General features: G+C 41.2%; 1 long non-coding RNA gene across 1 annotated transcript; it reads right to left on the bottom strand.

The window, feature by feature from the left end:
- Positions 1–821: 821 nt before the first annotated feature.
- Positions 822–9,727, bottom strand: LOC127017454 (uncharacterized). Its single transcript, XR_007766588.1, has 3 exons — positions 9,676–9,727; positions 7,931–7,995; positions 822–946 (listed from the first exon to the last, which is right to left on the bottom strand). It is a non-coding gene; the product is annotated as an uncharacterized LOC127017454 (long non-coding RNA).
- Positions 9,728–11,627: the final 1,900 nt, after the last annotated feature.

Here is an 11,627-nt window from a genome sequence, read left to right as displayed (position 1 = left end):
CACACCATGTCTGTCTGGATCCAGTATAGCTGGTGGGGCTTTTCACATACAAGCTACATGGAATCTGTGATTAATTACTTCTCATATAACACTTGTGGCTGAGTCCTCACAACTACTCATATGTCAAGTACCTGAACCAGGAGGCCTCGGAAGTTCTGGGAGACAGTCTCATTTCTGGAGCATTCAAAATAGTAGAGGACTGCATTAAATTTACTTGTAGAGATACCTAAGCAGAGTATTTCTAGGACTGTAATATAAAATTACCTTAATGCATATCTTTAATTATAACCATAACTAGTGCCAGTCATCAGTAGGATTTATACATAGTAGGTTAAACTGTCACAAAGAGAGCACAGGAGGTTTGTTACTGTTTTAGGGTACATCTCTGACTGACTGTTACCAGACCTCAAGGAAAGGACTAACTCCTTTCCACAGACATTTCTTGGGTGCAGGAAGTACTCAATCAGGGACATAGCTCTGTCTGCACTGAAGGAGTGAGCTACCAAGATTCACAGACATTTGAATAGGCTCAGATATGCTGAAGAAGATGGCCACAAAAAGAAAAAAAAAGTGCCAAGAAACACAGGGCACTAAAAAGTGTAATTATTTTGTAATGTAAAACAGAAGTGCTATTTCCATTTGATTCATTGAAAAAAAAAAACCAAAACTGGTAGCAATCAAACTTTTTTTGTATGTACAGATTCTGATGAAATGTTTGTCTCCTCCAGGTTGTTTAAAATTCTGGGAGGAATGTTTCAAAAAATCTCTTCTGATTAGATTTTGAGAGCTCTGTGGAGAAAGAATCACACGTGTACCTGATTGCTTCCTTGGATGAATGCCTCTGCTCTTTATAGCATGCTCTGGTTGACTGCTAGCCATGCAGACCTCAGGGAAGAGCTGGATGGCAAAGAGCTGTGATTCATGCCAGAATCAGAGACTTCACATGCTGAAAATGGAAAAGAGAAATTAAAAGCCAAATTTTTTAAAGTCTTCCAGGTGTTAATTGTTCAGCAGCAATAACCATCACAACACAAATGATGTCCTAGGAAGTAGAGGCTCAAGATTGCATTTCAGGCCACAGGCTCTTCACAGCTTGTTACTAATCTGCTGGAAATTCCCTGAATTACAACTGCTGTTGCCTCATTGTTTCTATAGGTAAGTTTTGTTTATTCTACAGGCTTTTATTAAAGCTATATGTGTGACAGGATTATAAAACTGGGTAGGTGTTGCTCCTGGGCTAAAGCTTCTACTATACTTTCATCTGGAAGTTAATTTGTGCATCTGAGTCATAAAACCTCTTCAAAAGGAAGCATCAGAAAGAAGTGTTTCCACATCCTTATAATCAAGTTTTTGAACAAGAGACCTAAGTTTAAAAGTCGCCTTGGGCTCTTGCACACAAATCCAGGAAGAATGTGCAGGCATATTACTTATGGGTGCTCTAATTTATACAGTAAGGTACTACTAATGCTCTGGGCAGAGAGAAAGGGGGGACTGCAAAAATATAGTGACCCAAAGCTGTCCGATTTGGAGCAGTTGCCCTGGCTGATAATATTTGTCTTTCACCGAGACCAGCAACTAAATATAGTTTCTAAAAAAAATAAATAAAATCAGTATGGCTATATTTAACTGCATACCACAGCCAGCCTTGATCACAATAGTATATTCTCATTAGTTATTCACAGTTTCATTCATCAGCTCAATGTGCAGCATCAGCCAAAAGAGGCATCAAATTGTTGAGCATCATCAGGAAGGGTGTTGAGAACAATGCAGAGAGCATCATTTTGCCAATGCATAAACCCCATGTGCACCCACATCCTGACTAATGTGTGCCACTCTGCTCTCAGCATTGCAAGAAGGACATAATGGACTGAGGGAAGGTACTGAGAAGGGCAGTTAAAATGATGTGGATGATGGTGCAGTTGTCTTACCAAGGGAGACTTAAAAAGCTGAGACTTCAATTAAGAGAGGAGAAGGCTACCTGGAAATAAGATGAATTAAAAACTTGTTCACTAAATCCCATCTAGAACTAGGGATCACTAACACTAGTAAGAGATTTGTTTTACAGATACAGTAAAGTGCTTTCTTACATAGCAGGCAATGAACTTGTGGAATTTGTAGTCACAGCAGGTTTTAAAGACAAACAGTGTGAGCAGTTCCAGAAAGAGGGTAGACAAATTCACGGACAACATGTCCGTAAACAGGGAAAAGGCAGAGATGAGTCTATAACATCCCTAATCAATGACTGTGGATGCTGGGAATGGACCTCAGATAGGAGTCAAGTTTGTTTGCTCTTCCTAAACAGAATCTCCTAATGCCACCGCTGGAGACAGGATACTGGATTGGATGGATTCATCACTGGTCTGACCAAGTAGGGCATTTCTTAGCTGCTTACAGTAGCAATGTCCAAAACAGAGCCTCACTGTACAAAGTACTATATAAGCATATAGCAAGAAACAAGTCTGCTAGCATCAGCTTGCTATTTCAGTAAGCAAGACAGGTAAAATGGCAAGGAAAATATATGTGACTATTGTCATTCGTAAGAGAGGAAGCACTCTGTGTTATGATTTCAGACTGAGGTCCAAAAAGTGCTGTGTGTTTTTGCTTGCCATTGCAAGTCCTCAGATTGAGACAAGATGGGACCTATGTGACTCACACAGAATGACAAATGGACTTCTGTCCTATCCATCATTGCTCAGTGCCCTGAAGCTATGTAAGCCCAAAGTGATCTTTCTGGTTGACATTGCTCTGGCTCTTATTTACACCACTTCTTCTGACCCCGAAAGGGTCCTTCAGGCTTCCATGTACCACTGAACTCAGAGACGAGTCTCTTGGGAACAACTCACAAAGCAGGACTACAAGTCCCTTTTACATTGCAACAGAAGAATAAGGGAAGAATAAACTAAATTGTACATGACCACAATGTACAGTGTTGTCCCAGGAACAAATGCAGTTCTACTACTTTTAAAAGAACCTTGAAATTAAAAAGATTGACTAAAGGTCTTGATATTAGAAGGGATTTTGGTTTTTTTTTTTACATATACACAAAAGTAGTAACAAAAGAGAACATAAATTGGTACAAATATATTTTGGTTCATATGTTCTTAGTTCAAATGGAAGATCACAGCATGAAATTCACTCTCTTTGCCTGAGCTCATCAGGGACATGATAAATATTGGACATTAAATTAGAAATCCTCCTTGAGAGCAGAGCAGTCCACAGGAAAGATGTTACACTCATGGAAAGGTTATTGAGATGAACGTCTTCATGAGTGCTGAGGACCTTCCTAGGGTGTCAAGATTGAAGAATTTACAGCAAACACTACACTAGCCTCAGCAGCAGCTTTGGTGAAAAAGCAGAAAGTGGCTAAATACTGCATCTGGGGATGGTCCTACCATTAGAAGTGATGCAGAAACATCTCAGATGTTGGATGTGACTCTAACCTGGTTTCTGCTGGTACGAGCTTTCCACAGCCTGTAGCTGCAGGAGGTACTGGCTGGGGACTGCTGTGTAGTATTTTAACCCCTAACCAGTATTTTTTTTTTATTTTTCTCATGTTCCTGACAAGGAATTAAAGGTGTATTGAGCTGCTGGCAGAGCCATCTTTCAGATGGAGGGTAAAACATGAGCAGACAGGATATTAAAAGACAATGTGTCACTTTTTACAACACGAGGAGAGTTAACTTGAGGTCTGGTTAGGCCAGCTTTGGGATGGTTTTATTTTTGACTGAGGGGGAGAAGGAGGACAGTTTTTGTTGTTGTGGTGGGGGCTAGCAAAGAGAACAAATTGAAAACAAGCTTTTGTGGGTTTTTTACCCAACTTTCAACAAGACTTCAAAGTGCAGTAACTGAAACTACTTTTGGAGGTGGGTAACACCTTCAATCTATTACGCTCATTCAGTGGCCAGTTTCCTCTGTGTGGGAAGGCAGGTGGGCCTGAGGATATCTTTTACATAATAATTGAAGGGAAAATATGCATTAAAACCCCACAGACTAGCACACTGCAAAGCATCTGCAGCACCTGAGCTACTTCCAACACAACAGAACATTTTTGTAAGAAGTGACTCAAGTTCAAACAGACACCAGCCTTTTAAACAGGTCATCTTCTACACAGCAACAAATGGACTCTCTTTCAGTGGGAGTAGGGAAGAGGTCATGGTCGTATAGCTTGTCTCACAAATGCAAGGTCCCGTGTAATCACTAGGCTTCAGCCAGGAGTAATGTCATGGGTTGCAAAGGGCTCTAGCACAATAAATATACATCAGAGTTTTACTCAGAAAGGGTAGGAGGAAAGCGATGTTCATGATAGGTAGTCCCTGCAGGGATTACCAAAGGGCACAGCCATAGCTCAGCTGCCCCACACAGGAGAGAGAGGTCTGAGGTGGTATATAGAGCAATAGGAAGCAGTGACTGGCAGGATTCTGGGAAATACCAGAAGCAGCTGGCAGCCTATGTAGCTGGCAGAAAGATTTCCCCTTCTCCACCTGCCAGTTTTTTTGTTCTTGCCTCCCTGCTCACTAAAGAAATGCATAGATGTTTTTCAGCATATAAAACCTCAGTTGAATCACTTTCAATTACTATTTAAGTCCCCAAAATGACACCATATAATCCAAATGGAATAACACCAAGCTAATTTCTAAACTTGTACTACAAAACATTACAATAGCTGAGTCTGCTCTAGTGAATGCATGAAGTCACCTGTCTAGTGTAACCTAGCAGGTGTGTATATGACTGGGGACCTCTGGGCAGTAGAAAAGGGAGTGGCTAGACATCTTATGCTGTCTAGAAGTCCCATCTGCCATGATCTCCTACAACACATCCTGCTACGTCCAAGAACTGAAACCTTAAGAAACTTGTCAGCAAAACCATGGTTCTGTGACACCACTTGCAAAACCACTGATACGTTAACAGCACCAAGATTTCTGCATCAGAGGATTGTCATCTCTAGAGCCACAGATGACAGCTCAAATCCCAAAGTGACAGATACCTATTAAAGAAGGAACAAATTAAAAGGTTAAAATTTAAATGTGTTGAAATCTTTGACAAAATGACTGAGCCTCCTTTTCCCTTTCTTCTGACATTACAAATTGGGGGGTGGGCACAGTTTGAATGCTGGGCTTTTATAATGTCTTTTGCTTATCCCTCCAAGAAATATAAATAATAATGTGGAGAAATGATGCAAAATTGCAGGTGTCTTCCAAGCATGATGCATATCAACTATATCAGGAAAGTACCATTTATAGACATCCTAGGAGAGTAATTAGAGTCTTCAGGGTCATTTAATTCTTGCTCCATTGCAGAGATTGCCCCCAGAAGTGATGTAGACACATCTTCTTGTACTCATTTCACACATGGTACTGAAGCATGGACTATTTTCATAGCAATCTACATTTGGCAATACTGTAATAAAGTGGGAGAAGCAGTTATTTGAGCAATAAAACTGCTGGCTGGAGCACAACTGGCCTGTTTTACATATAACCAGTATTCTCCTGCACAAATACCTGCTTTAAGCTAAACATCTCTTGCTTTTTACAAAGGTATGCAAAAAATGTCAGGAAGCAAAAAGGCGAAAAGCAAGGAAGAGGTGAGACTGAATCCCTGGAGTGTTGGTATCCAGCACTGAGAAACAGAAACAGAGATATCGTAAGACTCCTCTTGGTGGATATCAGGTCCTGTTTACTGTGCTTAAACCACTGTGGTTGAATTGGGATGGTTTCAAGCATCTTGGCAGTAACACCTAGCAATTGAGCTTGAAAAGCAAGATGGCAAGAAGGCTAGGAAGACATCTGCCTGGGAAGAAGACAAAAGCTGACATCAAAAAATTATCAGTTCACATCCCAGCTAGCATGGCTGAACTCCCTGGCTCTGAATTTGCATCCCTGCACTTGCAATTCTAATGCCTGGTGATGCTCTGATCTTTGTTCATTTACTTGTCCTGTCTGACTGGAAATGATGTTTTGGCAACAACCTGCTATTTACTGTGGCACCACAGCCCTAAACATCCTTTAAGACATACTGAGGCTTAGCTGGTCAAGTTCTTATGCTGGCCTTTCAAGTCTCAATGACAGCTGAGTACCTAGCTTGCTTACATCCTTTTCAAAAATCCCAGGTTCTGTTTTTCGATAACATTTTTTTAAATATCTATTTTTAAAAAAATCCCTGCTATCTACCACTTGAACAGTCAGTGCTATACAGCTTCCTGATGCTACTGGGAAAAGCTCTTACGCTCACTAAACTCTAGTAAGTGAAATAATAAGCTACAAATCAAATAATGAAGTATCGCTATTGCTGTTCCCCCATGTTCTAATACTATGCACTTGCATAAGAACAAAAATGCTACACCAGCAGATTGCTCTTTGGATTAATAGTTTCTGTGTGCAATGCTTCCACCTGCAATTCCTCAGTTAAACAACAGGCTGTTCTGAAGAGTACTTCTGCTCCCCAAGAAAACAAGGGTCCAAAAGGAAAGGAAGCCGCATCAACAACTAACAATAAACCCTGTGGGAGGTATAGGTCCTTTTAAAAACTGATGGATTAGATTCAACCTGCTTCAATAGGTACTCACCCGCAATAGTCTGAGTTAATGTTACAGCTGACAGCTTAAAAAGGTTGGGTGAATAATCTGTTCTCTTAAAATGGAAAACTTCCATTTTCCTAAAGATCCTGAACTTCTCAAAGTACATCTACACAGACATATGCTGTTGCAGCAGCTTTGTAGGATATGAAAACAAGCAATCATTTGTTATTTTCTATACTTGTCCTCCTTGCTAATTGCTGCAGAGCAAGGTAACTCTAAAAGGGCAGTACAGAAGGGCAATGGCTCTACAGACTATATTCTCTGCCAGAGGTGGTGTGAGTTTGTTCTCTCTTTTAGCCCCCATGAGTGACTGGCTAAGGAGCTGTACCTGTCACCTCTGTTGCTAGTTGAGAGATTAAGCACATAACTCCTTTCATGTATATACTATATATGGTTCTACAGCAGTACAGTTACTCTAATTAACTGTGTCACTGTAAAAACACTCCTTTTTGGCAAGAAATAACAGTGGCCAGGGAGACAGGAAACAGGAAGAGAATAGGGTGAGGGGAAAACAGATATCATGGGCATGGCAGAAAATTACTGCCTTATTTCTCCACAAAACTCATACCTCCTGGTGATACCAAAGCAAGGAAATAGAGAAAGATTTGAAGCAGCTGATCAGGAACAAATCAAACTGTCCAGAACCTCAACATGAAAGCAGCAAGTCAAAAGCAGGGAAACACTGAAACTAGTTTTTTTCTTGTTGAAGGAGCATTGCTGCTGCTGCTGCACCATCAGCCTAAGTAGAGGTAGGACTCAATCTGCGGCTGCAAGCACTACAGAAGTGGCTATAAACACATTGCATGGGTTTTCTGTCAGACTATGCTGTCATCTTCCACAAACCAGACAGTGCTGAGGCTTTCTGCTAGGACTAAGCTCTTCACTCTCAGTAGCTGGCTTCTTTGCTCTAATGCACTCTAAGAGGGACACTTAACAACTGATACAGGGGAAATATCATTGTTATGAGAATACTCGCCATGCCCATCTACCACAATGATTTGACCAGCCTTGCCTGGGTCCCAGGCAAGTGAGTGTCTTGTGGTTTCAACATGGTGTATCATTGTGAGAGATTTCTAATCCCTGCAGCTCAGGAAAGCAGGAGATAATGGAGGATGTGCTTGTGCTTCTTAGTGATTATCAGAGGGAATCATAATGGAGCATTTGCACAATTAATTCATTTCCTATATCCAGCATACTTAATTAATCTAGGGAATAAAACTGATTATGTTTCTCTTCTAGAAAGCATATTCTTTCTGCACCAGAACTCAATCTTGCCCTTACTATTAATATACGGTTTGGTGAGATAAATATGATCCAATTTTTTTTTTAAATTGTTTGTCCCAGCATTAATCTTACCTAGTCTGTTAGCCAGTTCTGATTCTACAGGAAGTACGTATCTCCAGGATGCAGCAATTCTTTGTCTACAGGTAGAAGATTCAAAATTAAAGTTAAAACCATAAATATGTTGATCTCAGTAATCAAGAGATTCTGATTAACTATCAAAACTTCTATTTGCTGCTCTTCTTCTGAAGAGGTCTTCAGGCTTTGGCTTGTCCAGGCCTTGAGAGACACGAGGATTAATCTTGATTGCTGTCTACATGCTCGTTAAAAGTTTTGATTTCCTAAACAAGCCTTATAGTTAAGAGAGACCATTTAGATTTTTCTTTACAGGATTCCAGATAGGAGGGTAAATATTCTACATAGTTTGGTGCAGTGATTCCTCCCTTTCTTGTAGGAACTGACCTTTCTGGTGTGTCTGACTGGAGTTTGGGACATTGTATACGAGCATGGGCTGAGGTAGAGGTTAAGGCATGCATAGGCAAAAGAAAAGCAATAGCTATAGGAGAAAAACAGGAGAGGTGGGAAATTTATTTAGCAGTCAGTGGTGGTGCTATTCTTTTCTAGAGCGTAGTTGCCAAGTAGATTCCCTAATTTTTCTCCCCTTGTTCCTCAGTCCTCCTTTTCTGGACACAGAAGACTGCTGTACATGGCCTATTACTTCTATAACTCATTTATCCACAAATGTGGGTCATATTCCTTCCTGGTATCCCACTAGCTACAGAACATGCTTTAGCCATGTGAGTTTTACTGCCTCATCTAGGCTCTGGCAGAATAAGCTGGAAGACAGCTGTTAGCCAACAGATAACCTTTCTCTCAGGATGCTCTGCCAGTCCCCATTCCCTCTCCAGACAATATCAGGTAGACACAGTGTATTTTCTAAGAGACACCTATTGACTAGTAAAGCTGGTAAGGAAGTAGAAGCTGCCTAAACGCAATGCAAAGTCTGATCTTGCTTCCATCCAACTATAAATAATTGCAGTCATCTCAATTTCTCTGATTTAATTTCACTTTAACTACAGCACCACCACCTTTAACAGTTTGACTGCCAACCTCATGACAGTGGGTTTTTTCCTTGCAGAAGGACCTGCATTTGCATCACAAGCAGGAAAGACTCCCAGCTTTTCTTTAAAATGAAATATGATTGGATCCCTCTTGATTGCAGGAGTAAGCCTGGAAACATAATCCAAGAGCACCCTAAAGGATCATAACCCCACAGGTAGTGTTGGAGGGGCAGGGGTGGAGGGCAAGGACACATTATTTTTAAGTTCATCTCATGATCTCTAAACACCTGGCAGAGCCAGAATGAAAGTCTAACTTTTGAGGAGCTTTTGACACTTTAGAGGTCACAGGCTTTCATTCAGTCCTTTGTCATCTTTACCTTGGATTGCAAATGGACATTCAAGATGCATAAGGTAAAGAAGGAGCACCTTGAATTCCTACATTCCTGCCACTGCTAAAGCCATTCAGTGTCTGAATCTCTGACCCTAAAGGCCTGGCCTGGTGAGACAGTGCTGTTTGGACAAGGAAAGTCTGCCCAGGTGCTTTTAATTATTAGGAAAGTAGTTTTCCAGAAAAGCTTGCTGGCTGTTTGCCAGATCTATTTCTTCCGACAGGAAAAGCAAAATGTAAACGTCCAGCACTTCATAACAGACCACAGAAGTCTCCCTCCAACTGGAGCAGGACTGTGGAAAGACTGTGCTATCTTCTCGTCTCTTTTACAAAACCCTGGGTTAGCTCATAAGCAGAATTATCCCACATACCTTAGCAGATTGCAATAGGGAGATTCTGAGAGCTACTTCACACTGCAGGAGACATTGCAGTGCTGAAGAATCTCCTGAGTCTTGACATAGAGATGTTCCTGTGGGCTTGTGAGAGTAGAGCAAACAGAGAGCTGCTGCCATGCAAACACTTATAAAGCCCTTAGTACTGCCAAAAGAGACCAGTCCCATCCGGTTGCCTATGAGTGGCAAAATTGGGCCCACCTGAAACTGACTGAGAAGGAAGGTTGGTGGATATATGTATGTCTACTCTCTTTTATTCCTTTCTTTCAGCATTTGTTTCTTCTCAAAACCTAGTAGCCATCTGACATGGCTACTGTCAGATTTGCCTGAACTTCAGAAGGACTACTTTTTAGTTACATGGCAGTGTGCTTACTGATGACACAGGTATAGAGGTACCTCATGGTATCTCATGTGTTGTAACCTCTCCCAGGCTCCAAAGACGACTCTTTAGGGAGTATTTCAGCTTCCCCTTCCTTGATCTGTACCTGGGGATGTCTTATAGGAGGCAGAACCTCAGGTGCAAATCCAATAGGAAAAAAAGTATCCCCTAATAACTCTAAGCATGACACACATGGGGAGGCAAGAAAGTGTGTTTTCTGTGTTCTGCCACCTATGCGCAATACTCTGGCAGGAAGAAAATGAGACAGAGAATGTTACAGTGAACAAATAGAATTTCAGTCTTTGCAGTAACTGCCAGGCAGCTCATGGCTCCAATTCCCACTTTGCAGCCTTGTTCCCCACTGGCATGGCATCTGTGCTCAGTCTTTCAGCACTGAAAGTTCCCTATTTCTGGAACCTGTAGCCAAACTACGTGACAGGAGATACATTCTTATTAGTGCTTTAGTTTCTAGTTTGGCAATTTTTGGAAGACATCCAGAGGACATGTTAAAGGACTGTAGGTTGAAATAAGGAAATGGCATGGTTTGATTGTTCAGATATTATTACTTTACTTTTAATTCCAGCGATGCCTAGGGATTACCAGGAGCAAAGTTCCTTTGCTGGTAAGTGCTATACAAATATGTAGGATAACATTTGCAATAAAGAGGTGATGGATAAAATAGGAGACACAGAGAAGGGAAGTTTTTTACAGATGGCACAGTAAGCGATTAAGTAGCTTGCCCAAGGTTGCAGAAAGAGATTGTGTGAGAGCCAGAAACTGAGACTATGTCTGCTGAGTCATAAAACATGAGTTTACTCATCTGAATTTTTCCCCATTGCATAAATGCCAAGGAGCTCAGCTGTGATACAACACAAATAAGTTGCTTAAATTTAACTGAACTCAGTAAACAGAGAGTGGTTTCATTAGCTTAAAGAAAATAAGGCCTTTATCTTACAGAGGGTGGAAAATAAACTACTTATTTGTAAGAAAGGCAGCGGCCTAGTCTTCTGGGTCACTGCTGGGCAGTGTCACCATTGTGCTTAGTTCCAACAGGGAGATGACTCACTGATGTTGACACTGTGGCACTGCTGCTGGTCTCTCTTGCACATCTGACTTCTTGCTTTGGGCAATTTTTACAACTGTACCCATTCTCCACAGTTCTTCAGCTCATTCAAAGTTTCCATAGCCAAACTTAGAAGTTTGGAGGGAGCTATGTGAAAATATTGCCTATCTGCTACAGGTACAGGTAGATGCCAAGGGAGGCTTGCAGCTAAATGGTGAAGTCCTTGCAATTTACAGCAAAGAGAGGAGGGAAGAAGGCATCAGGAGGGAATTACATTGCAGAGCACTGCAGATTGAATCGGGAATTTCTCCTCTGGAGACCAGTTGTGAAAAAATAAAGGATCATCTTGCTTCCTCTTCACAGGAGGTCAGGCAAGGCAGAGAGCTAGTGTCAGCTCCAGCCAGCTGAAATTAGCAAGAATTAGCAAGAAATCCAGTGTCCAAAAGTAACCTTTATAAAAATTAAGACCCTTATATGGCACCAAAATAA

Source organism: Gymnogyps californianus, chromosome 5 (genome assembly GCF_018139145.2).
Source record: "Gymnogyps californianus isolate 813 chromosome 5, ASM1813914v2, whole genome shotgun sequence".
NCBI lineage: Eukaryota > Metazoa > Chordata > Aves > Accipitriformes > Cathartidae > Gymnogyps > Gymnogyps californianus.
Note: the sequence above shows the minus strand (reverse complement) of the source record. Positions and strands in the feature narration are given on the sequence as shown.